This window comes from Cebus imitator, unplaced genomic scaffold (assembly GCF_001604975.1).
Source record: "Cebus imitator isolate Cc_AM_T3 unplaced genomic scaffold, Cebus_imitator-1.0 Scaffold45, whole genome shotgun sequence".
NCBI lineage: Eukaryota > Metazoa > Chordata > Mammalia > Primates > Cebidae > Cebus > Cebus imitator.
In genome coordinates this window covers 6,965,813-6,993,402 of record NW_016107360.1, presented here as the reverse complement: position 1 = coordinate 6,993,402, position 27,590 = coordinate 6,965,813, and the positions used below count along the sequence as shown (strand labels likewise).

The window sequence follows — 27,590 nt, the reverse complement described above, 5'->3', positions numbered from 1 at the left end:
TTTTTGATTAAATAAACATCTGTGTTTATGTAACTTTTTCTATCATTTTCTTTTTTTCTCTTAGGAGGGCCCACTTCTCATCCCCGCTGCCCCATGCCCATCCCTTCTCTCCTTTCCGAGTTGAATGCTCTCCAGGCTGTTGCAGAGCTGTCATCTATCCTGAGACTTTGCTTCACTATGGACCTTTGAATTCTCTGGATTTTTCTCCCAAGTTGGATTCCTCATCTCTTCTTTTTTGGTTTACTCTCTCATTTTGGGGGAGAACATCCTCCAGTAGTTAGGTTAAAAAGGATCTTCCCTTAGTCCCCAGTGTTATGAAATTTCATAATGATCTGCCTGGATATGGGTTTATTTTTATCCATTGTTCTGGGCCTCAGTGACCTCTTCAGGAAATCTGGAAACTTATGTCTTTCACGTCTGAGAAATTTGCTTGAATAATTTTATTGATGATTTCCTCCCCTTGGCTTTCTTTTCCCTCTTTTTGAAACTCTTGTTAATCAGATATCCAAACTCCTGGATTGGTTCTCTAATATCTTCATTTTCTGGTTTTTGCTTTTCCCTCTGTCATTTTACTCACCTTTCTAGAATGCCTCAATTCTATTTTCTGGTCCTATGTTCCTTTTTATAGTTTTCTACTCTTGTTTCAAAGGTATATCATTGTCTCTTTTTTCCCTGAGGGTATTCATGATACCTTTAAAATTTTAATCACTATGTGTTTTATTTCCTCCAAGTTGCTTATATCTATTTGTTTTCTTCTCCAGTTTTCTTGTCCTGGACTTTCCTTAGACACCTGGCACTCTCAGATGTTTGTTCAGGATTAGAGGACTAAAAAGTGGATTGGATGCTCTCAGCCTGCAGACATGGCTTGTTGACTTTGAGCTTCACTGTAGGGTGCGCTGGAGGCACTGTTTGTTTTAGGACACTTTTTTGCTTCTGTCTTTTCTGGCCTTTTTTTCTTGGACTAGTCAGAATCCTCAGAAAGAAACCTTTCTAATCTGCCATTGAGGTTACAAGTATACTATCACTGTTTTGGTGGCCAACTGGGGAAACAGAGCTGTGGAAGGAGGGCTGTGGGTCTCAGCATTTTATGGTCACCAAAACCCTGGTTTGTGTTATTGTGCTCAAATCAACCAATATGCCAGTTGATCTCCAGTCAGGAAGAATTCCTTCAAAGAAAAACCTGCCATCTTTCATGAGGGAGGGGAAGAGGACATAATCAGTGCTGTGGAGCAGGGAGGGTAATTGAACGTTCGATTGCTTCTCACACAGCCCTTACCTAGCCGGTCCTAGATTGGTTTGTTTTACCATTACCTTCAGTTTCAGAAGCACTATCTGAAACTGCCAGTTCCCGAGCCTATTGAGGACCCTGCGTTGTAAATTCTGTTGGTTTTCTGTTTTTGCCTCTGTTGGCTGAGACCTCGACATTCTATGATGTGCTAAATTATGTCAGCCCTAACTGCATTTGAGCTGCATTGTGTATCAGGATTACATTTCTCTGTCTTTCTTTCTCTCATTCTGTTTTCTTTATTCTCTCTTTCTGGGTATTGGCCTTTCTGGATGGATTCTCTATTTTTTTTTTTTTTAAACAGATTTGATTTTCATCAAGTAATGAAGACGTCTTCTTTGAGTGTAAGAGCATATTATTTGTTTTTCACACTTGTCTCTCAGCATATCTATTTTTTTTTTTTTTTAATAGTCTTTCCCTTTTCAATCTCTTTGTCTTTATCTTATACCTCCTGGGAAATTTGCTCAAGTTTATTATTTAATCCTTTTATTGAGCTTTTAATCTCTGCTATCACATTTAGAATTCCGAAGAGCTCTCTTTTTAAAAATAACATCTTGTTTCGTGAAGGAGGATATCTTCTGTCTCTCGGAGGACATTAATATTAGCTGAAAACATTTTTTTATCTCCTTGTTTATTTTTTCTGAATTTCTTATTTCTGTTAGCTCCCTTCAAGAGAATTGCTTTTCACAAATGTCTTCGTCACTTATTTACTTATTTTTTAGTTATTTTTTAAAGATGGGAGTCTCACTGTGTTGCCCAGGCTGGACTCAAACTCCTGGGCTCAAGGAATGTTCCTACCTCAGTCTCCCTAGTAACTGCGATTACCAGTTTATGCCACCCCACCCAGCACTGGTCACTTATTTTTAAGGGAGAGTCACTAAAATGTTGACTGGGAAGCCTTATTTAGGGGAATTTCATTAGCTGTTGGGCTTCTCTGAAGGGTGATCATCTACAGGTCTCCCATTTTTTTCATTGGAAGAACTTTAAGTGTGCAAGGGGTAGGGGAGGTTTCTCTTTGATATTTAGTTTCCCCTGAGGGGAACTGTCTAATCTCTTGCCTAAAGGACATAACTTGCCTTCCAAGCATTCTGAAGCTGAGCCTCAAAAAAGTTGACAACATGGCAATATTGGTGTGCATGTGCGTGAACACATTTCCTTATCCAGTTTGACCCTCTCCCCAATCCTGTTTTTTGCTGATATTTCATTCTGCACACTCTAGTGCCTAGAGTCCAATAGGCAGACTACTTTGGCTGTTTAGTGTTACTTTTTCTTAAAATTTCTTTTTGTAATGTCCTTTAAGTAGGTTTGGAGGAAATAAACATCTTTAACTCTTCAAGTAAATTAGAAGTCCCGCCTTTATAATGATTCATATCTGCTTGGCCAAGTCATGCCTTTCTGAACTTGTGTAATTGTTTACATGGAACTTCATTTCCCTGCATCTTTTTCATTAAACAAAGCATATTGGAATTTTGATTCTGTCAGTTATTATAAAAATGAGAATATTTTGGTGCTGGCTTTCAAGAAGTTGGGCTAGGTTTCCTGAGGATTCTGGAATATGGGTCAATATACCAACTTCTGCAGGCAGCTATGGGCAAGAGAAAGAAGGCTGATGCATGGAGCAAGTGCACTTGATGTGTGTGTAAGGGTGAGCAAGCGACATGGAACTGACTTGTATGCTAAACTAAAACACAGCACGCGCTTATTCTCAACATGGCACCTGTGTACTACTTGGGCACCTCTGGGAAGCTGCACTGATGCCTTTGATTCATACTTTGCTCTGCATTTGCATATTCAAATTGCCAGGTCCTCTCCTCCTGAGTAGAGTTTCTTGAGGAAGCCCAGGTAGTACAGCATGGCTTTCTTAAAGGCTTGCATGCAACTCCTGCTCCAACAAGAGGTCATAGCCTAATTGAAATAGTGTGGCCAATGTTAAATCTCAATCTAACTGGCAAGAACCATTGCTATTATTTTTGAGTGGGAATATAATTAAAAAGCTTAAAAATAATTAAATAGTGGGAAATAATTAAAAAGCTTAAAAACAACAAAAAAGCTCAAAAAATGATTTCCAAGTTGTATTTAGCAAATTTAGAACTTAATGAACAGTTACATTGAAAGTCTTTCTTACCTAGCCACCAAGCAAGAAATACCCATAAAACAGTTCTTTGCTAGCTTATCCTAAATTACACCGTGATTTTGAAAGGAATAAAAAGTACTTTTAAAAACTGCTATAAATTACACTGAAGTATAAAGGAGGCTGCTTCCCCAAAGGCTTGGGCAGGGCAGCTTGTCTGCAGATGGGTCCAGGGGTGTGGCAGCACTTTTTATGAAAAAACAAATTAAAAGTATAAAGTGGGTTTTCATGAATTCAGACTGGCTGTCATGCTGTTCTAAATGACCCACATTTTCAAGCAGGTTTTAAGGTTTTATTTTGAATAATCCATGGACGCTTTAATGGAACATGAGGAATCTGCTTGCTCTTCTAATCTGAAGCCCAGGAAGCTGGTTTGACATCAGGGCCAAGCTGTGGGGTGGGGTGGGATAGTGTTCTGGTCAAGGTTGGCATTCAGTCCTCAGCTTTCTGTCCTGTTCATGTGTTCCACAGTCTCCATCTACAGGGCAGGAGGGAAGGGGAAGCCAACTTGTCCTGGCCTTGGGTGTATTAGAAAACATCTGCTAAGAGAAGGGTTTTCAGTTAGGAGTAGAATACCCCTGCTAACCAGAAGTGGTGCAGATGAAATGTGGAATTTTTATAACAATTCTTAAGAAGTTCATAAACTAATATACTTCACCCTCATGATTATTCGTAAGCATGCTATGAATTATTTTTAACTTTGTAAATGTTCAATGGATTTTTATTTGTGACAATGACATTTATAGGATTCATTTTCCATGCCTTATATGTATTGTGATTTAGACTTAGAGTAGTTATAAAATCCTCAATTGTATTGCAAAATTCAACTATGACATCATCATTTGCTAACTTATGTTTCCTAAACATAGGAATGAAATTTACTCCCAATAGTACTATTGCAATTTTTAAATCTCCTTAGAATCTTAACCTTTTAAATAAAGGGTAAAAATAACACCAGAATGCCTGTTAATATGTAATTTTCTTCTTAGATGAAAACTTTGATAGAACCTTTAATTTCTACCATGGTGAGAACAGAGTTCCCTTATAGAAGTATTGGTAAAATGTAAGGTGTAAAAACTTGAGCCCAGCTTCCAAGCAACTGAAGTGAAATGAGTTGAGATTCCGGGTGGCAACATGCGGGATTCCAGGAGTTAGGGCATAACACAGCTGGAAGCTCATCTTTCAGAGGTTGCTGATTGTGGCCTCTTAGTGGGGCTGAAAAAGAGAAGTAAAGCAGCAAGGAGCCTATGGCATGTGAAATGCTAGTTACTTTCTTTTTGTAACCATTTATCACGAAAATTTCAAGCATGAAATTACACAAAAGTAGAGAGATTCATATAATGAACCACCATTGTAAAACTTACTTTTAACCTGACACCTTCAGCCTGATAGGGGAAAAAAAAAAAAGTTGCAAGCACAAGTCCTTTTAAACATGGTGGTTTTTAAAAACCACAGCCAGGTCATATTTCTTTGCTGCTTTGTCCACTCCTCCTCCAACAAATACCAGCATAATACAAATGTGATTTTTTTTAAACAATAAAAAGCTTTCTAAATTTTGACAGTGATATATTTCTTTGGAGACACATTGATTTGACAGGGCTCAGGGCCATCTCATGGGAATGAACCTGGGCATCTGCCCTGCAAGGTCTTTTGTCTTAAGTCAGGTATAGATGGAGTTCATGGCAGAAGAAGCAGGTGCGAAAAAGGCACTGTCACAAGTCCACAGTGGCCTGGGGAAAAGCTAACAGACAAGGGACACACTTGACTCATGGGCTTAAAAGATGCCAATGATCTGTGGTCCCTGAGAGCAGATGGAGGTGATGTTGGAAGCTTTGTGCTCTGGGCCCCAGCATCTCCACTCACCTTTCCGGCCCTTATTGACAGCTGTTGCAGGTGAGCACTCCAGGGAGCAAAGACTGCACATTCCTTTTCAGAGGAATGTTACTATTTAATCTACTGCATGGAAAGCCCTAAAACCCCCTAGGGCCTTCCAAAAATAGATGGAGTTAGTCACTGGTGACATTTACAGGGGTTTTTGTTTTTTGTTTTTCCCTCTCTCTCCCCTTCTTGGGAATAGCAAAAGTTTTTTTTCTTTCTGCATAGTAAACTTACCTCCCTTGAGGATTTTTTATCCTGAAAGACAGACATGGTTGAAGTCTATATGGTATTTACTGGATTTTATTGCAAAAACAAACAAAACACCACACACACACACACACACACACACACCCCAAAAAATGAAAATGCTATAGCCCATATGAGAAAATGTTTCAATGGTGTTGACAATGGAGCGGGCTGAAATGGAAGCTGTCAGCTAGAAAAATTGGGCATCAATTAGTGAAAAGCTGAAGGGAATGGCTCCTCTGAAGTAGTAGATGTCAGATTTTTCCGCCTTTTATTTGGATAATGAGTGCTTTCCAACCGGTAGGAACCCGGGAAATGTTTGTGTAAGTGCTGCAGATGTCTCTTCTCATCACAATGGTAGGTGTCCAGGACTCACACCTGCTTTATAGATGGATGGAATGTAACCACATGTGCCTGGCAATATGATGTGCTAATTGAGAAAGAAACCCAATGAAGGTAGGGTGCCAGTAACCAAGGAGGAGGCTGGACCACGTATTCATTGGTTTGTCCTTTTGTTTGTTCATGATTCATTTCTTCATCCACTCATTCATTCGTTGATCCATTCATTGCTTCCTTCTTTCCCACTGTAGGGCCTTGGACTGGCTATCTTGACTGCTCCCCTTCTTCCTTCAGGTCTCACTTCCTCAGGGAAGTCTCCCCAGCCCCCTCCACCTCCACCTAACAGGTGGATCACCTCCTTAGGAAACTAAAGCCATGGAAAATAATAGACACTCAGTAAATATTTGTTGAATGAGTGATCAAGCTAATCCGTTCGGACATGCATTCTTCCTTTGTCTCTTCGCTAAGGAATAATTTACTAACAATAGCTCTAGGCAGGTAGGCCAGGGCTGGCAGAACAGCATTTTGCACCTGAGAACTCAGTTCCCACCTCTTCTCAGGCCCCACCTTCTTCAAAACCCAAGGTTGCTGAGGGTGAGGTGGATTTCAGCCTGTGTCTAGGCGGGGAAGTTCTTCATGGAACTAACCAGAAAGGATAGAGAGATAGGAAATAGTGGAAACTCTGTTTACGTTTCTGCCAAGCTCATGTGACTCTTAGAATTTGAGGCATATCATTTTCCTTTAAGGAAGCTACAGCCAAGAGAGATTAGGTGACTTATGTTGAAGCCACGGAACTGAAGAATTTGGTTCCCTGAGATTTCTTTGAACTGATTAAAAGTAGTTGTTGCAGCTTGAGCTGTAGGAAACTGGAGTATGTTTTAGTGCTTTGAATTTGAAGGAGACAATTTATTTTCAGAGCTGTGAAAGGACCCACAGTGTGGATCTCAGAGGAAACATTTGGAAGATAAAGAAAGGGAACCCCTTGGAGTCATAGGACTTTCCTACTCTACCGCAGTGGTGGAAGAGGAGGTGCCAGCAACTCCGTCAAGAAAACATTCTGGGGGATGAGGCAGGGTGGCTCATGACTATAATCCTAGTGCTTTGGGAGGCCGAGTTGAGTGGATCACTTGAGGTCAGGAGTTCGAGACCAGCCTGGCCAACATGGCGAAACCCCGTCTGTACTAAAAATACAAAAATTAGCCAGGTGTAGTGGCATATGCCTGTAATCCTAGCTACTCGAGAGGCTGAGGCAGGAGAATCACTTGAACCTGGGAGATGGAGGTTGCAGTGAGCTGAGAATGTGCCACTGCACTCCAGCCTGGGGACTCCATTTCGAAAACTATATACAAAGAAAAAAGAAAATATTTTGGGAAGGGGTTCTTCTTTAGCAGTTGATTTAACCACTGCTGAGCTTTAACAAAAAATCAAGCTTTTCTCATGGCACTGTAGAAACTTCCGTGTGGTTGTCAATGTTCTATTTAACTCAGGTGTTCTATTTACAGGCCATCAATTGTGTATTTTCAAAATAACTGCACCTCAAATTTTCAGGCTTTTAGTGGGTACAAAGCCCTTTCATACACATGGGTCTTATTTGTTCCCATGTGAAGAAATTGAGGCTTAGAGACATTGGCAGTTTACCCAAGAATCAACTCACAGGTTAGTGGAGGAGCAGGGACTTGGGCCTCGGTCCCTGACTCAGCTCTTACACTTTGTCCTGTGTGCCCCAGGGGAAGGAAATGTTTCTTCTGCAGAATGGAGACTAAGGTTTTGAAAACTCTCAAATTTCATTCTTTCCAGTTTTATAAAGGTAAATTAACAAATAAATTTTATATATTCAAGGTATATAAAATGACTTTATATCTTTATATATATATATATATATATATACACACACAGAGTAATGATTACCACAATCAAGTTAACACATCCATCATCTCACATAGCTACCTGTGTGTGTGTGTGTGTGTGTGTGTGTGTAGAACACTTAAGATCTCTCTTGGGAAATTTCAAGTAAACAATATAGTAGTAGTATTTATAGTCACTATGCCATATATGTTAGACTCCCAGAACTTACTCATTTTATTACTGAAAATTTGTACTCTTTGACCAACATCGAATCCCATTTTTCTACTCAATCCATGCGTCATCCTTTTCAAAGGCATGCTTTACTTCCCTGAAACTTCTCACCACAGGCTGCAGCAAAAGGTGACAGAGATGAGCAGATACCTATAAGGACATCCACTCTGTGGCAGACACCAAGTGCTTCATATGAGTTCATTTCATCTCACCATAAATCTGTGAGGTGGGTACTATAATTATTCTCATTTTACACATGTGAAAACTGAGGCACAGAGAGGTAAAGACACTTGATTAAGATCTCACAGTGGGTTTAATATCTGAGATCTACTACCACAAACTGAGTTTTTAACCTATGTGACACATTCACCACCACCACCACCACCACCACACCACATCACACTGACTTTTAAGCTGTGTGATTCATTTCAATGAAGCCTTTTGAGTACAAAGGGAAGGCAGGCCTCAGTATAGCATTGTGCAAAATATTCTGAAATATTTGGGGGCTCAAATATCTGGAGCTTAAAATATCTGAGGCTCAAAAAAACGACTTGATAATTTTCCAAAAAAATTTCTCAAGTAAGTTTCCCAAAAAGTTACACTTCGGGAATAAGGAATCCACAAGCACAGTACAACAAGCAGCTACTGAAGTGTGTGCAAAACTGTCGGTCCCCTCCACCCTGTCCCCAGATGTTCCAGGCCATGCTTGCTGTTCAGTTTCTGCTGTGGAAAAGCCATTTGGAGAGCTACTTGCTCGGCTGGGCTTCCCATAGAAGAAGCAACGCTGGGGGGAGAGCAGGGCGGTTTGAGGTGGGGGGGTCGGTGTCCACTGAGATTCCTCAGGCGAGAACCCCGGGGCGCGCTCCACCGAGGCCCCAGCGAGGGCCCAGGCGCATCTCCGCCGCCGCGAGCTCGCGGGCCGCCAGCCAGAGGCGAGGGCGGCGAGGAGGGCGGCAGCGTCCGGGGGAGGGGAGCTTGTCCCCACCACATAGCCCCGGCTCGGCGGGAGGGCTCGGCGGAAGGGTGGGGTATTCTGAGGAAGCCGTGGCGACTTTCCTTCTCTTTCTTTTCTCTTTTTCTTTCTTTCTTTTTTTTTTTTTTGAGACGAGTCTCGCCCGCCCTGTCGCCCAGGCTAGAGTGCAGTGGCGCGATCTCGGCTCACTGCTACCTCCGCCTTCCGGATTCCAGCAATTCTCCTGCCTCAGCCTCCTGAGTAGCTGGGATTACAGGATTACACCCCCAGCTAATTTTTATATTTTCAGTAAATACGGCTTTTTCCCATGTTGGCCAGGATGGCATCGATCTTTTGACCTCGTGATCCGCCCGGGGCCCTGGCGACTTTCTTGACTACCCAGGCAGAGCACACCCAGCCCCTCACACTCAGGCATTTCTGCGTCCTCTGGTTTGGAGGGAACCCAGGGGGCTGGGGTAAAGCAGGCCAGGGCTGTTTCTCCGCCTCTTCCGGAAGACGACCCGCTGCTCGGGCCGCCTCATCACTGCGGGTCACGAGGAGGGTGAAGGTCCTTCCTGAGCTCACCGCGGACCGCTGGGCCAGGTGGGCACCTCCAGGTTTCTCTGGGGTGGGGGCGGAGGGATTCCTGGAGGCGGCAGCGCCCGGAGGCGGGCAGGTGGGCAAGCGGTAGGCGTCAGGCAGCGCTCAGGCTGCAGGCGCCGAAGGAGCCAACCAGAGAGGAACAAAATGGCAGCCACGACGCCACACCTGGCAGCCGCACACAAACACTCGCCGCACAAACGTTTACTGATTGCGGCACAGAGTATTCTCTTCTTGTTCGTCCTTATTCTTTCTTTATGCTGCTGTCCTTGACCGGATTGGCCTATTTTTTCTCCTTTTCCTGTCCAGTTTCCTGTTTATCCTTTAAGACTTGATCAGGCAACTCCTTCCCTGAGCCCCGACTTCCCCCTCAGCCCCCTGCCCCTCTACCTGTCTGCCCCTGACTGGTGTAAAATAACCTGCTAGGGAGTCAGCCTAGGACCAGGAACTTCCTATGTTTTGGGTGGTTTTGCTCAACTTTGTCCTTCCAGTGCCTGGCTTTCTGTCAGCACGTTGAGGCGGTGTAGAGCTCCTGTGGGATGCTCCGAACTGCATCCGGGATACCACTTGTCCGTGTGAAAGATCCCTCCATGACAGTTTTGGCTGTCTAATGATCTACTTATTTTTATTATTTTTAAGATTTCGCTAATCTCNGCATTTGCTTGTTTAGGAAACACTTTATTTCTCCTTAAAAATATGGAATGCTTCACAAGTTTGCATGTCATCCTACTTCAGGGGCCACGCTAATTTCTGTATCATTCCAATTTTAAGTATACATGCTGCTGAAGCGAGCACATGATCTTCCTTTTGGAAGCCTGGGAAATGATGGAAATGAACCTATGAGAATCTGCCTTTTGCTTGAGAGTAGGGCTAAAATGTCCACTACACTCTGTGACTTTGACTTGAGTGAACCTATCTGGAACAGGGTGTACTGGAAAATGACCTATACTAATATGTCACCATAATCATTTAATTATCTTAGATATCCATTAAAGTACTGCCTGTATTACTCAAGTTTGGACCTTTAAAAGAAATACCCAGTTGAGAAATCTTATCCTGTTCCTGTGAAGGAAATGTAAAATATGTTGAGAAGGCCTGAAGAAACACTGCATATGATTGTTATTTCCTCCTTCTTAATTTTTCTTTTTTTCCCAGTGCCTTTCTTCATTTCAGGCATGGTGCTTTGAACACTTTGACTTGGAGGCAAGATTGTGATATAGAAAATGGGCCACTGTGGAGGAGATCAGTAAATGCTTTGTCACTTTTAAGTGACAGGGGAAACTGATCATGATTGGCACACTTCTAACATGTAACTTTATACATCTTTAGTAGATCGTTGGGGAAATTAAAAAAAAATCTGAAATCTCCGAATAGGTTTTACTTTGTGTGGCTCCAACTAAATGAACTAAATTTGTGTTTAAAGATACTAAGTTTACAAGTAATGGTGAGAGCTGAGGTTTAACACTGCACAAAATAGTGCTTTCCCCTGTGGAGGGATAGGAGACCGGAATAGGAGGGGTGGGTGGGGGAATCAGTTTAGGCCAAACATTAGAAATTTCAGTGCAGTCTTCTTAGTCATCACTTTCATTTCTGTCTTCTAGGGAAATCTGACACAGCTAGAAAGCAATGGAAAACACAAAGAGTTGCATCAGATGTTGAAGAGGAACTGATATTATGGGATAAAAAATGATTCTTTAAAGGAGATAACTGATCATTTAAAGGTAGCAGCCTTTTTGGGAAAAGCTAACAAGGGTTTCTGAGGCCAACCTGCTGCTTGTTAGGAATATTGGCCCTAAGTTAGAAGGAAGAACAGATGTGTTTTGATGCTATTCCTCTTCCTCTCAGGATAGATTTGCAAGCATGCAGTAAATGAATTTTCATGTCTTTTCAGGATGTTTCCCTCTAGAGCAGTTTCTAGATTCACTCTGTGGAACAGTCTACAATAGATTTAATATGGTTAGAATTTTGCCTAATTCTGATGGGTGAGTGGTTTTCTTTTATTCATTCTTAATTCTCCATCTAATATTAGCCTACAGTGTTACTGTCACTGTGTGTAACCCAGAGAGAGAACGGAAGTAAAAGATGTGACCTCAGAGAGCTCAGAGGGCAGAAACAACACAATAACGATAACTCACATTCATATTGAACTTAAAAATTTAAAGGTTACTTTTTACTGTTTTACCTCATTTGTTCTCTCTGCAAGCACATTGGGTAGGCTTTACTATTCCCATTATACAAGTGAAGACAGTGAAGCTTGGAGAAGTTAAGGAACTTCCACCAGATCACATTCCTGTAAATGGCAGAGTCTGAACTTAGTATTCTGACTCTAAAACAGCATCATCAGGTTCCATTCAAAGGTAGTGAGTACTGTACAAGAACATACTAATGAGGCTTCGTGACTAGTCAGAGCGAAATGGAGCTCTTCAGGGACGGTACCTTGGGGAAGCACACAGTGTGTGCAGATTACTGGAGAGAGTCAAAGGAGATCCTGCTGTGGGGAGAAGGATGGAAAGTGCCATGGGAAGAGAGCAAGGGCAGAAATGAGATTGGCACGTGGGGTTGAGGAAGGAGGCAGGCCTTCATAAGCAGAGGAACCATGATTGGGAGTAGTGGGGGCTAAGTGTAGGAGACATTGGGGGCTGCATATGTAAGGGGTTGGGGAACAATAACACCTGGAAGTATCTTTTCATTACCTCAAGAAACCCGCAGGGAAGGGGCTATGAGTGCTCCTAACAACATGTTCTGCACGGGTGCCTCAATGGGTAGAAAAGGGGGTTGCCAACTGAGTTATATGTAGAACTTGTGCAAAGGAAGTTCTTATGCAGAATGACTAAACACACTCCATTGCTCTGCCTGGTTACTTATAAATATTGTTTATATGCAGAAGTTGATGGGTATCCAGAAATTGTCTAAAAGATGGCTCAGAGAATAAAATGAGAAAAAGTTGTGAAAGACAAAGGGTTTCTAGGTTACCCACAGCAGTTGATGGCAGTCTGTCCCTCTGTCATAGTAGAGACAATTTAAGCCACATTCCCAACAAGTGTTCCGTATATCTGGCACTGACACATTGGAACCTGGGGGAGACTATATGACCTAGCTTTACTCTAGGAAGGATAGGCAATCTGGGGGTGGAGAGGGAAGTGAGACCCCATACAAACCTGGGTGATCTCTAAAGTTATGTAACTGTCCAGCCACAAATCACTTATTAAACAACTGGATTCAGAAGACCAAGATCACTGTGCATTTGGTTCACTCCAGTTATCTTGAGGTCTGGGACCCATGGGACTGGGGTGGCAGCTGATCATGTCAGGGGGACTCCTGCATTGTCCCACAAGCACAGGAGAGAATGCTAAACTTGATTGGGAACTCATGGAAGGCCCCTGGAACCCAGAGTTGGGGAGGCAATAAGGTGGGGAGGCTTAAAGAGTCTGGATAGAGGAGCTGGGTTGCAGAAGTTCTCTCTTTTCTTCCTTTGAAATTTCTAGGTAAGTCCCAGGGAACAAATGATGAAAAGAAACATCTGGTGAGTTAGCGCTTGGCTGGCTGCACCTAGAGCATCTCATCCAGGGAAATATTTGCCTGATTCTAGCACAGGGATTACAGTTTGCTGACCCAGGTTGGTTAAAAGCATAGGCTCTAAAATCAGGGAGTATGCAAGTTTACTGAAGCTCTTGGGGCTTGAATTTCCTCTGTAAATTAGGGATAATAGTAGTACTGATCTTGGGGTGAGGACCAAAAAATGAGACAGTGCATGCATTTCAGGTTGGGTTTGTTGGGACACAGATTTTGAGATGGAGATTTGCATGCAGGAGCATTACTAGGGAGTCATTTTGAGATCAGTATTTTGGGGAAAGTGAAGATAGCATTATTGGGCACAGGGAGAAGGAGAATTCTGACGCAGTTGTAAAAAAAACCTCACTTATCCCACCAGTGGCTGTGTAGCTGCAATAACCCTTCAAAGTTATTTTGACCTGAGGTCGGTCTTATAGCCCTACGTCAATTAATCATTGGATATAAGATGCTCCTGGGATCGGGATGTGATCTTAGGCAAAGAAACTGTTCAGCAAAGGGAGAATGCCTAAAGAGGGATTCAGCTGATAGCTGTTAGCCATCAACATTCCCTGCAGGTGGGGAAATGAGTGCTTGAGCCCTGAAGGAGGCATAAACCTGGGTGATACACCACAGATTCTCTGCAGTCCATTCATTGCACCTCAGTCACTTGCTTCCTATCATAAGTTCTGATAGTAGCTCTTCTAGATTCTGGTGGTCTTCTTTTCCTGGGGAAACATACAAGAGAAAGGTGATTGGAATGACCTAGTGCCCTCACCACAGCAGCTGCTCTAGTGGCTGCAACTGATACTCATTGTCTTCCTCCTTTACTACCCATTTTAGTTTCCCCTTCCCATCTGGTCCAAGTGGTTTACCTGGCAGGTATAAAACGAGGCTGTGACAGCTGTATTTACCTATTTTCTATTAAGAGACACCCAAGGAGTTTACCTGGGTTCCAAACATAGTCTTCCCTGCTCCCAGTCGGTAAAAGCAGCCCTCTCACTCCCTGGCGACCAGAATCAACTACTCATGCCAGGAGGCTGACTCCTTTTCTTGGCAGCTGTTCTCTTTGTAGGCAGAATGTGAAGCAACTGGGTGGCAGCCACACCTTATCATTTAATGGAAAACTTACTGTGTCCTCTGGTGGAAGCAAGCAATCAACAATGGTGCAAGCCATTGAATCTTTGTAGAGTTTATCTCCCGTCATCTGAAGGGCATATGACTTATCAAGGCATCCAACATACTTGCTACCTCTTTCTCCTTGGGTTCCAGTAGCATAATGTCATCAATAGCGTGGACTGATAGGATGATTTGCAGGATAGCAGATGACCCAGGTTTCTTTGGACTATGTTTTGATGGAAGGTGGAGGAGTTAACACAGCCCAGGGGCAAGAGTGTAAGACAATGTGTACTATTAGACAATAGTCTAAGGAGAACTGCTTTTGATCTTTCTTTCTGATAGAGGTGGAAAAGAATGCATTTGTCAGATCCATGGCTGCAAACTATGTACTGGAGGCAACACTAATCTGCTCTAATCAAAATATCACATCTGGCAAAGCGTTTGTGGTTGGGGATAGTGCTTAGTTGAGTTTGCGCTAGTCCAGTCATCTTCCAGGATCCACCTGGGTTTGGTAAAGGTCAGTCTGATGAATTAAGTAGGAATGTGAAGGGGAACGCCACCCTGCATCCTTAGATCCACTCTTCCCCTCGGGATATGATACTGTTGTTGATTTATTATATTACCATGGCTGGGTGGGAAAGGCAATTTCAGTGGCTTCTACTTAGCTTTCCCACTGCGATGTGTGGATGCTCTGCCAACAACCAAGTATGTTTATTCTAGTTATGAATGCAGGAACAGGAAAAATGACTAAGTAAGTCCAGAGATCCAGTGTACCCACTGTGAGCCATAGTTGACCCAGAACTCCATTTTTTTCTTTTTTTTGAGATGGAGTCTCACTCTGTCGCCCAGGCCAGAGTGCAGTGCTGCGATCTCGGCTCACTGTAACCTCCGCCTCCCGGGTTCTAGTGATTCCCCTGCCTCAGACTCCCGAGTAGTTGGGACTGCAGGTGTGTGCCACCACGCCCAGCTAATTTTTTGTATCTTTAGTAGAGACGGAATTTCACCGTGTTAACCAGGTTGGTCTCCATCTCCTGACTTCATGATTAGCCTGGCTTGGCCTCCCAAAGTGCTGGGATTACAGGTGTGAGCCACCATGCCTGGCCAACTCCGTTTATTAATTGGCCTCCTCAAGCCTCCACTCTAATGATGGTGGTGGTGGAACATGATGTTACTTTGGATCCCTGGGTTTCAGTGTGAACTTGCGTTCTGTGTCCAACCATTCTCAAAATGCTTGGGATTTCCCCCTTTCCCAATGTACAATTACTTGAGTGAAGGACCATAGATTCCCTGAAGGAAGGATTGAGATAATGATTACTATATATACTTATCATGGTGTTACAGGATCCTTCCTCCTAGAGAGTCTCTCCTTTAGTCAGTAGATCCTGGGTCAGAACATTGGCTCAGATCCAGAAACTGGGCCAGGGATAATGACTTTTAATTGGGCTGCCCTTAGTCTCTTCATCACCAACCCTTGATTTTTTGGGGGGGTTAGAGGGGAGTAACGGGCTATAGATTGAACATTACTCTTACTGACTTCCCCTAGGAATCCTGAATTCTATTAACTATCTCCACAGATTATGACAGTTGTGACCACCTTGCTTCTAGTGGTTAAAGGTGGCTACCTGGCCTCTTTTTAGGATCCTCCCTAAAAAGGGTTTTAGGATCCTTTTCAGGATCCACCATTGCTATCCATGAGTTCAGCTCTGTAATAACAACTACTGCCATCAGCCTGATTCTATGGCCACTGAGAATTCTACTAAGAATTTCAGTAGAGGATGTTTTCTACTGAAATTCTCGATGATGTTGGTGGCCCTCTCACCAGGGCATTCCTTGTCACTTTGATAATCAGAATATCTTTTGGTCCCTCTCATGAAACAAAGCCATCTGGTGTATTTTCTCATCTTATTTAGTGTGTCTGCTCTAGCATGCCTAGTTTTCTGAGCCTTTTGATCTTTTCTTCCACTGTTTGCTGTGGCAGTTCTAGCATTTCTACTTTACTGTTTTCTCCAAACTTAACCCAAGCCATCCTACAGGTGTCTTAGCACTGTCTTCTGGGGCATTAAATACTGTCCAAACATATTATTCTAGTTCCTGCTGACTTATGGTAAGTACTTCAGTTTACTTGAGGATATAATCTTTCTTTTTTCCTTAGAAGACCCAGAACTTCCTTAATTGGGTTATGTTGTGATTTAATTGTAGTTATTGGTCTGACAGCCAAGATGGGAGGTAGGAGTAGCTTCTGAGAAGGCGTATTATTTTATCTGTTGCCATGTAACAAAATCTAGCAGCTTACAATAACAAAATTTGGCCGGGTACAGTGGCTTACGCCTGTAATCCCAACACTTTGGGAGACTGAGGCAGGTGGATCATGAGGTCAAGAGATCGAGACCATCCTGGCCAACATGGTGAAACCCCATCTCTACTAAAAAATACAAAAATTAGCTGGATATGATGGCACATGCCTGTAGACCCAGCTGCTCAGGAGGCTGAGGCAGGAGAATCCCTCGAACGAGGTTGCAGTGAGCTGAGATCATACCACTGCCCTCCAGCCTGGCGAAACAGTGAGACTCTGTCTCAAAAAAAAAAAAAAAAGAAAAAAATTATTATCTCAGGATTTCTGGCTCAAGGTCTCTCATGGAATTTCAGTCAAAATGTTGGCTAGGGCTGTGGCCATTTGAAGGGTTGACTGGGGTTGGAGGATCTACTTCCAGGATGGCTCATAACATGGCTGTTGGCAGGAAGTCTCAGTTACTCACTGGCTATTGGCAGGAACCCTCAGTTTGTTGACATGTGGATCTCTCCATCATGCTGCCTGAGTATACTCATAACATAGGAGGTAGCGTCCCCCAGAGTGGATAATCCGAAAATAGCAAGAAGGAAGCCACAATTTCTTTTGTGGCCTAGCTTCAGAAGTCATGCTCTGTCATTTCTGAAATATCCTATTGGTTACAGAGATCATCTTTATTCAAAGTAGAAGGGGGACTACATAAGGGTGGAACTATCAGAAGGCAGGGACCATTGGGGCTATTTTAAAGACTGCCCAGCATAGGCAAGTGTTATTTTGCAAAAAGAGGCCTTACCTATCTTCAGGAAAGAGGTAGTGATAGACTTTATCAGAAAGGAGAGAGCCAATTCTTTAGGCTCAGAGGGTTTGGGAGTAGGGTGGAAAATCTAGGGATTTGAGATTTGTGAGTGTATCAACTTAGATGTCCCCATTTCAAGTCTCAGGGTCTTACCCCTTCATAATTAGAGACCAGACACTGATGTGGAATACCTTCTAGGTTGAGAATTCAATTCCCTCTGTGGTTCTGCTATTCTTATAATGAAGTCCTGGGTCTGATACTCAGCGTTTTCTGCCCTCTGGCTGCAGGATATGAGAGTTTGTCTGTGTGTTTCCAATAAGGCCTCTGGTAGTCACATTTAACTTTAAATAGTGATTAATCACACTCAGTCTTTCATTGTTTTCACTCAATACATCTCTCACCCCAAAAACAGCCATCAAATTCCATAGTCCTTATCATTATTATCCAACCCATATCTCAAATACTTAATATATTGCACCTGACAGTGCATTCCCTTCTACTGTTTCCCATCCTAGTTCATCCTAATGCAATTTTTAAAAAATTCACTATGGTTACATATCAGGGTATCTCAGTGCTTCATCTTATCACTGGGGCTGAGGTCCTCAAGTAGCCCATTTTAATGTTGCTTCCTCAGACCACTCCCTCACCAACTTTTGCTAGACATACTAAGAAATGGACTCTGAGATGGAGATTTGCATGCTGGAAGGTAACTGGGGATTGCTTTGTGAGTGAAGAAAATAAGATGGGGCGGAAGGAAAACATGAATTGCAGTGAAGCTACATGAAATCCCTGAGCCAATACTGTGGCCTACTCTGAGTACAGGATGACATCTCAGAGTTTACCCGAGCTGATGCAAAAGTGCTGGAACTTCATAGTTTTACACTCAAAAGTCATTGTATCAGGACTGCCCCCAGGAGGGGGATGAGACTGCGCAAGGCAATTAGGGCTGCCCCCCCGGAAGAGGATGAAACTGCGCAAGGCAATTATCTTCAGCTGAAGGAAATTCCTTGTGAGGGACTCAGCTGACAGTGCTCAGCCCCACACCCCCAACACTGTGAAATGAGTACTTTGATTCTGAATGTTGTGGTAGATCTGACTGGCGCAATGCAGCATTGGGCCTGAGACTAGGGGGAAGCAAGGAGGACCCTAGGGTGTAACGTTTAAGGAGGCATCCACTGTCAGGAGCTAACGTGCATGCACATGAACAATCCTGAGAGAGAGTACCTTTTTAAATTTTGCACCTCACTTGCCTCATCCTGCACAGCATCCCTCCTAGTATGTAAGGCACTTAACCCTGGGGCCTGGCATATGGTGAGTGCTCAGTAATTGTTATTATTGTTTCATGATTGCTTTTATTATTGCTCTACAGTTAGGCACAGTTGAGTTTCCCACATAGCCGGAACACGATAGCTGGGTGTGTGAAAGCGGCTTTTAAATCCTGGTTCTATCTTCGATAAGATAGGCATCTTTGTTTTAGTGCCAGAAATGCCTTCCTAGAAGTGGGAGCTGTGGGCGACACCATTGGTTGCCCCCTTATAGCTTTTGCTAATAGAACTCCAAAATTTTGGGTATCAGATGCTCAGATGTTTTAGGGGAGGCTGGCCCTTCCTCATCCCTGGTGAATTCTAATTGGCTGAAGCCAAACATGGTGGTCCTGTTCCTCTTACCAGTGATTGGTTTAAACATGGGCATGTCACACAATTCTGGCCAATGAGAGAAGGGGAAGTCTGTTGGCGACTTCTGGGAAATCTTTTCCTCATTGATTAGAAATAAATTCTTGTGAGGAATCATCCTTTCTACTTTTGGCATCTAGGACTATGACAGCCATCTTGGGGTCATGAGGGTAGCCAGATAATAGGGTTAACCAATACACTGAGGATGGCAGAAGGGAAAGAAAAAAAGATTCTGGTCCTCAATGATATTTTTCAGCTACTAAAATCCCAGACATCCTTACCTTCACCTTTTGTTGTGTGATAAAATGACTTATTACTTAAGCTAGTTGAGATTGTTTTCTGTTATCTGCAGCCAAAACACCCTTTTTGTAGCTGATACAATATGCTGATTGATAAGACTGTTAAAGCATAGTGTGTGAGGTGATGAATTGCCAATATCATTTATTACCTACAATCAGCCTATAATTTGCATAAATTAGCAGGTGTTTTGCATGATGGCTTTATCAAAACATCAGAATTGGTCCAGAACATGATCCACATTCACTTCAGGCCTCACCTTTCTAGAGCCACAGTGAAACTTGTATTTTAACATTCAGCCTTTAGTTGAATAATCCCATGTTTGTTCATTCTTTAGAAAATAAACCCAAAGAAGGGACCATAGTGGGAAAATTAAAGACTGACTAGAGGCTTCTTGTTACTGACTCTAGTCTGGATGTATTTGCACTAGAAGATGGGTACCTGCACTGTAAGAGTAGTAACCCCAGGGGAGAGGGTGGGACAGAGTGAGTTTCAGGAGAAGAAGGCACTAAAATGGTAAAACAAACAAATAAACTACCAGATTTGGAATATCTAACAGACTTAAAATATGAAGGAAGGTGAGTTTGAGAAGATTGCAACATTTTAGCGTTGAGTGACTATTCCCCCTAAACTGCTCTGAAATGCTGCTGTTCTGCCTACACACAACTCTGACAGTGAGGTTCCATCCAGGCCCCTGACTCAGGCAGACAGTTCTGGATTTGGTGCTGCTGCTGGCTGACACTCGTGTTTGTCAGTGCATCTCTCTGCCTCCCAGGCGAACACCTATTGGTTTATCTGCCCAGGTCACAAGCCAACAAATTTTCTATTTGAAGAATTGATTCCTCTCCTCTATTTGGTCCACAGGAATAGACTCCTAGCAGTCAGGCATTGCTGACAGATCTTGGCTACTGCTGATTGGTTCAGGGACAGACACCTGACTAATCATTTCCTCTCTTGGGAATTTGGAGTTGTGACTGTGAGAGATGGCTCTTCTGTATAGTCCTGTCTGTAGGGTATAAGCTTGGGAGCTGTGAAGTGGCCATCTTCTGCCTGCCATGAAAATGGATAAGTAAAAAAGGCCAGTCTACAGAGAAAGAAGGACAATTCTCTCCTTGCCTCTAGTCTGGGCATCTTCTTTGAGAATCTGTGTGCTTACCATGTTTGTTCCTCATTTGGTTACTTTGTTATATCAGACCTTATATTGATATTACTGTTTTATACATGTATTGATTTTCTTCCCAATTATATTTACTCCAAAGGTTTTTGTTTCTGTGAGTTCAGACTCTATCTTATTTACAGTCAGCAGCCTATTAGAATCATCAGCCAGAATGTTACAAACACTGTTTCTTACATGAACACACAAAGACAGCACTAGAGCAGAGGACAGAGGAGCTGTGACACCTGGGGTTTGAGAAATAGTGTCGTTATAACAATGGGGCCTGATTGTTCTCAAATTCACAGGTTTTATGTTTCCATGTGCATATAAAAATATGTTTGTCTTCTCTGCCTTTGTTCTGTTGTAGTCTTGGTGTGTGTCCTTGCTCTTGTACTTCCTCTGGAAGCTCTGTTGCCAAGAAACAAGGAAAGGCCAAGGCTCTTGATTTGAAATTCAGTGTTAATAAGGGAAGGGAGAAGGAAAATTGGCAGACATCAGGTGTGCTTCAGGTTTGCTTAATTCCATGTCAGAAATCATGTTTTGACAACATGAAGATCAAGGAAATGAGGAAAGGTGCAACAATTGCTAGGGTAGTAAAGTTATTCTGTGCCAGAAGTTTTACAATAAAGAGAACAGAATTGGTACTCCTCCGTCCTTTGCTTTGACACAAAACCAGAGTCAGTTGTGCCTCATGGTTTTGATTCAAGCAAAGGCTTTGGATAGCATAGCAATGGAGAATGGTTTGAGAGCCCTGGAAACTGACACATGTACTTGATACCAAGATGATAGGTGTTTGAATTTTTATTCTTATCACGTTATACAGTATTTAAGTCTAAAATTATTTTGATATAAGAATTGACTATCATATCCACATGTATCAGTGGTCTCCAACTAAATACCTTAATTTGTCATTATTTCTAAAATTTTAAAGTGTTAAAACAAGTTCTATTGATATTATTTTTCTGGTAGTATAGCCTTCTCAGTGCCTGTCATTTCATTTTACACAGTGCATGTTAAGTAAATACTTGCATGAATGAATATGTAAATGATGATTTAGAAAAGTGCTTCTCTTATTTTAATGTTTGTTAGAGTCACCCGGGTGTCTTGTTAAAATGCAGATTCCGATTCCTTCAGTACATCTGGGTAAGGCCTGAGATTCTGCATTTTCAATAAGCATCTAGATAGTTCCTGCTAGTTATGGACTACACTTTGAATAACAAGAACTTAGAAGGTGAAAAAGAAAGGGCTTCCTGTAGATCAGCAGCACCCTTTGGTGTTCTTCCTCCTGTGTTCAAGACAGTGGTAAGGTGAACTGAGCAGTGAATGCAGTTGGAGGTCTGGAGACCTGCTTTCCAGTGCCGACTGTGTCACTAAATTAGCCCCATGACTTTGTGTACATTACTTATCCTTTCTGGACCTCAGTTTCTGGTCCTGCCAAATAGTGGACTAGGGCTGGATCATGTTTCAAACTCTCCTGAGAAGACCCCTAACTCTGCAGAGATGCCTCAGGAACTCCCAAGGAAAGTGTGAGGCTAGTGTGAGGAGGAAGAGGAGCAAATAAGGCAATGGAGAAGGAGCTGTTATTTAGAAAGGTAGGAGGACAACCAGGAACATGTCCTGTCACTAAAAAGATGGCTTTAAGAATGATGCAATGGGCCGGGCATGGTGGCTCATGCCTGTAATGCCAGCACTTTGGGAGGCTGAGGTGGGTGGATCACCTGAGGTCAGGAGTTTGAAACTAACCTGACCAATATGATGAAACCCTGTCTCTACTAAAAATGCAAAAATTAGCCCAGCATGGTGGCATGTGCCTGTAATCCCAGCTACTCGGGAGGCTAAGACAGGAGAATCACTTAAACCCGAAAGGTGGAGGTTGCAGTGAGCCGAGATTGCACCATTGCACTCCAGCCTGGTCAACAAGAGCAAAACTTCGTCTCAAAGAAAAAGAAAGAATGATGTAATGGTGGGTTGTGTCAAATACTTGCATTCAATTTTCATTCAACACAGTATTTAAGGCCGTTATGTTTCCCACTCCTGCAATGTGACATACTTGTTCTTCTGAAGAAGTCTGAAAATTTATTCTGGACCTGACCCCTCACTAAGTGGTACCTAGAATACTTGAGGTCCATCCCTTTGGTGTATTAATGTGCATATTCTCTGAATGTCTCCAGGATGCAGGTAAATGGTAGGGTCATAGTATGAAGTGTGGAATACACATGTGATCTGGATGGGTCATTTCATTACTCTGCAGTGTCCCCATAACCACAATCACTACTAACAGGATTCTTGGATAACGTGAGGACTTAGGCCTCTCACAGGTCTAATGTTCTAGGATTTGACTATTGTTATGGCAAAGGAAGAGGAAAAGGGAAATGCCAGCTAAATGAGTCAGCAGTTATAGCAAAACTATTGTGCCGTTCTCAGGGTCTATTCTACTTACCCTCCTTACCGCTCATTTCCCCAGTGGGTTCCCAAGGTTCCAGTGGCTCCTTGGGAACAGGGAGACAACTGACTCATCCAGCTGCCACTCTTGGGCAGAGCTCAAGAGGAGCTAATGGCCAAAGTCTGACCAACAGGGAGGCATACATGCTGAGATGTCTTTTATGTATTCTCATTATTTCCAGGAAAGAAAGAGGGGGAAGAAGAAAGGAACATTTTCCAGTGACACGTTTTTAGTTTGGAACTGGTTTTTTTCATCCATGGCTGTACATGAAAATCACCTGAAGTACTTTAAGAAAATACTTATGTCCAAGACCCACTCCTAGAGGTTCTGACTTAATCGGCATTGGATGGAAATCAGGCAGTGTTTGTTTTTCAAGTTGCCCAGGTAATTCTAATGTGCAGCCAGAAACAAGAGTTATTTTAGTGCTTAGGATCATCATTTCTCTTTTCAGTGTGACTGTGGGCAATTTGACCGGTGTCCTAAACAGCTCACTAAGAAGCCTGTGGTGGATATGGATTATTTAAAGTTCATCTTGATTTGAACAGAGCTGTTAGAATAACTTTCTCTTCAAAACTGATGTGTTTGGCTTTTGTAATTTTTTAGCCTCTGCAGCCTGAGATGGCTCTGGTGGGTGACTCCAAGCCAGAACAATGGTTCTTAGGTAGTAGGGGCTAGGAAATTGGTGTTCCTAACTTCAACATACATGGAATGTTTTAGCTAAGTGTAAGCTCCCTGGATGATAAGGATTGTGTCTGTCTCAATTTGTCAGACAATGGGCAAATGTTGTGGAATCTTGCTTCTGTATTTTTTACATGGAAGTAAAATTCAGAGGCAGATCTCATAGATCTAAGATTAGGCTCCACAGTGGAGCTCAAGCATTGCGTATGATAACCTCCTTCAAATGGAAGTGTTTACTCTCTTTCTGCTTCCTCATTTCTCCTCAAGGTTTCGATGGTGACCTGCCAGAAGCTCCCAGATCTATAGGTTTCACTCAATTTTTGACTCATGACCTGTTAACAACTTCCACCTGGATATGTCATGTGTTTCCTCAAAACTCAACATTTACAAAACCAAACATCCTCAAAACACCTTCCCTTTCTCACCATTCCTCTCAGTCAACGGCAGCCCCATATACCCCATCTCTTGGGTGGAACATACCAGAGTCCACCTAGCTTTCTTCATAAGCCATTCATGGAGGAAATATTTATGGACTATCTATTGTCTGCCACCCACTGTGCCAACCACTGTGCATATGATGGTGAATAACCAGGACAAGGGCTTGCTCTCATGGAGCTTGCAGTTTTGTGGGGAGAGAGATAATAGAAAGTAAAGTATTAAAAGAGATAATAGAAAGTAAAGTAAAGGTAGTGAGTAGTTACTGAAAATAAAGCAGTGGGAGAGAGAGTGATAGTGGAAGCTACTTTAGAAAATGTAGCCGGAGCAGGCCTCTCAGAGAGGCCACTTGAAAGATGAGAAGGGCTGTGAGAAGATGGGGGATGATAAAGGAAACTGCAAGTACCTGAGCCCTGAGGCAGTTAAAAAAAAAATCTCAGAGACCAATGTCTGGAGTGTAGTGGGCTGAGCAGAGATGAATGGGGCAAAACCACGCTGGACTTGTACAATGCAGTAAAAATGATGGATTTAACTGCATTTTATCTTAGTATATCTATTTTATCCACACCTTCCTTTCCACACTCCCAGGCACATTGTTTATCAACCTATTACATTTCACTTCACTTTTTACCTTCTCAGCTTTTCCAACTCCTCCTCCTCTGGCACCTTTGCTGGCTCTTCTCTTTCTCCTCCTTACCCCCTATCTCTCAGCAGGTCCCAAACTTCTCTCCTGTCTCTCCCAGAAGTGTTATCCTAGACCAGTCTGCCTCAGATTCTGTTTCTGCATAGAAGAGCCAGGCATCTGGTTAATCATATTCCTTGGGTCTTAGCATACTATCACACACACATTATGTCTTAGCATATTATTAAACTGGCAAATCCCTTATTTGACAGAATAACTGATTTCCCTTTTAACCCTAATTCCTCTCCCCTACCCCCATTTTAATGTGTGCCTTTTCATTTGGATGTGTTCTTGTGGAATGTCCATTTTATTTGTATGCATTTATTTTAAATTCTGTAAATGATAATATCTCTTTTAGTCTCTTTCCTACTTTTTCATTAAGCACTATGGTTTTAAGATCTATTCATGAGGCTATGTATATTTCTAATCTGTTGCTCCTAACAAATGATAGTATTTCATGGTATGCACATTAACCAAGGTAGCCCAGGCTATGCTGAAGTAAAAACACCCAAATCACAGTGGCTTAACACACATTTATTTTTTTTGAGTCAGAGTCTTGCTCTGTGGCCCAGGCTAGAGTGCAGTAGTACAATCTTGGCTCACTGCAACCTCTGCCTTCTGGGTTCAAGTGGTTCTTCTGCCTCAGCCTCTCTAGTAGCTGGGACTATAGGTGTGTGCCACCATGCCCAGCTAATTTTTATATTTTAGTAGAGATGGGGTTTCACCATGTTGGCCAGGCTGGTTTTAAACTCCTGAACTCAGGTGATCCACCCTTCTTGGCCTCCCAAAGTGCTCGGATTACAGACATGAGCCACCATGCCTGGCCCTGTTTATTGTTCATTCATTTAGAATATTCTATAGGTCTGGCTGTTTCCTCCATAGGTCATGGCAGCTCTATTTTTTTTGTTGTTGTTTGCTTTTGAGACAGGTTCTCATTCTGTCACCCAGATTGGAGTGCAGTGGTGTGATCTCGGCTCACTGCAACCTCCACTTCCTGAATTCAAGTGATCCATTCACCTCAGCTGGGACTATAGGCATGAGCCATCTCACCCAGCTACTTTTTGTATTTTATGTAGAGATGGGGTTTCTCCACATTGCCCAAGCTGGCTTTGAACTCATGGGCTCAAGCGATCTGCCCGCCTAGGCCTCCCAAAGTGCTAAGATTACAGTGTGAGCCACCATGCCTGGCCAGGGAAGCTCTCTTTTAAGCCATGACTCAGAGATCCCTTCCATTTCATAGCTATGTCGTTGGGAAATTATGACTTTCAGGGTTGCTAAAGTAGAGAAGAAAAAAAATGTAGGGAATACATATCCATTCTTACATTCTTCAGGCTTGAGGTAACACATATCGCTGCTATTCACAGCACATTGACCAAAACTGTTGAATGGCCTTGACCAACTGTGGGAGGGGCTGGGAAATGTGAGGAGTGCACTGGCAGCCAGTGAGCCATAAATGTCTCTGATATAGTGAGTATCCACCATATTTTATCTACATACTGTCCAAGTGGTGGACATATAACTCCCCACTAACACAAACAATGCTGCAGTGAGTATCTTTGGCCTAGATTCTCATGAACCTAAGTGAGAATCTTCTTGGGAAGTTGCAGTAGGTTAAATGGCTCTCAAAAAGATAGGTTCACATCCTAACCCCTAGAACCTGTGAATATGACCTTATTGGGAGAAAGCGTCTTGGCAAATGTAATTAAGGATCTTCAAATGAGATCATTTTGGATTATCCAGGTAGGTCCCAAATCTAATGACTAGTGTCCTTCTAAGAGACAGAAGAGAAAACACAGACAAAGAGAAGGCAGAGGCAGAAAGTGGAGTGGTGCAGTCACAGCCAAGGAGTGCCAGGAGCTGCCAGAAGCTAGAAGAGATAAGAAAGAGTTCTCCCGTAGATACCTCAGAGGGAATGCAAATTTTATTTCAGATTTCTGGCCTCTGGAACTGTGAGAGAATAAATTTCTAGTTTTTAAGGCACCAATTTTTGTGGCACTTTATTAAGGTAGCCCTAGGAAATGAATACATAGTTTGGTGACTAGAAGTGAGGTGCTACTGTAACAAATACCTAAAACTGTGGAAGTGACTGTGGAATTAGGTAATGAGCAACTATCCAACACTGGAAGAATTTTGAGGCAGAGGCTTGAAAAATTCTGGATTCTGGTAAGGGCTCAGAAAGAAGTAGGGGACATGGTAGAGAAAACTTCTATTGTCTAAGAGAATACTAACGTTGCTGTAAACAGAATGTTGCTAGAAGGAAATGAAGAATGTGTTACTGAAAGCTGAAGGAAAGGTCATCCTTTGTATGCAGGCAGAAAAGTTGGCTGAATCATGTTCTCTTTGTTGTATAGAAAGCTGAATTTGTAATCAATAGCTTGAATATTTCTGAGGAGAAATATGAGCAGACTTCCAAGAAAAGTATTAAAGATGCAGACTGGTTTCTCCTTGCTGTCTATAGTCAAATACTTGCAAGCAGAAAGGTAAGTTAAGAAAGAAACTGTTAGATAAAAATGAACAAGCACTTTTATTTTGAAAGTTATCAATCTACTCAGATTGCAAAGGATGCTAAAGTTAGGAAATTCACTCTTAGGAAGTGGGCTCTAGAGAGAATGCCAAGGATGTGGCTGGACAACCTTTCACTGAAGAGATAAAGCATGACTCATGGATACATTCAACTATCTCACCAGAAGGCAAAAATAGAAATGAGTTACTCATGGAAAATCTGTGGAGAACCTTTTGTCTAATGGCGTGAAACCCTGGACCCCCCACAGGAGAACCACAAGGGTTTTGAGAATGTTATATCTGCAGACTGCCAGCTTGAACTTTTTAAAAGGATAGAAACAGGATGAAATGAGAGAACACTATCAGATTTCCAAAATTCAAAGGACAGAAAGTGGGCTGATAGAGCTAGTCAGCTGTAAAATTTGCTGCCCTTTAAGAAGATGAAAGAATGATCCTGAGGCCTGCC

General features: G+C 42.6%; 1 long non-coding RNA gene and 1 other non-coding gene across 2 annotated transcripts in view; one reads left to right on the top strand and one right to left on the bottom strand.

Moving 5' to 3' along the window:
• Positions 1 to 10,197: 10,197 nt before the first annotated feature.
• Positions 10,198 to 10,302, bottom strand: LOC119470966. Its single transcript, XR_005199953.1, has one exon. It is a non-coding gene; the product is annotated as a U6 spliceosomal RNA (small nuclear RNA).
• A 2,442-nt stretch (positions 10,303 to 12,744) lies between these two features.
• LOC119470941 overlaps positions 12,745 to 27,590 on the top strand; it is a 93,027-nt gene continuing 78,181 nt past the window's right edge. The window contains exon 1 of the long non-coding RNA XR_005199919.1: positions 12,745 to 12,916. This is a non-coding gene — a long non-coding RNA (uncharacterized LOC119470941). The remainder of the gene's footprint in view (positions 12,917 to 27,590) is intronic.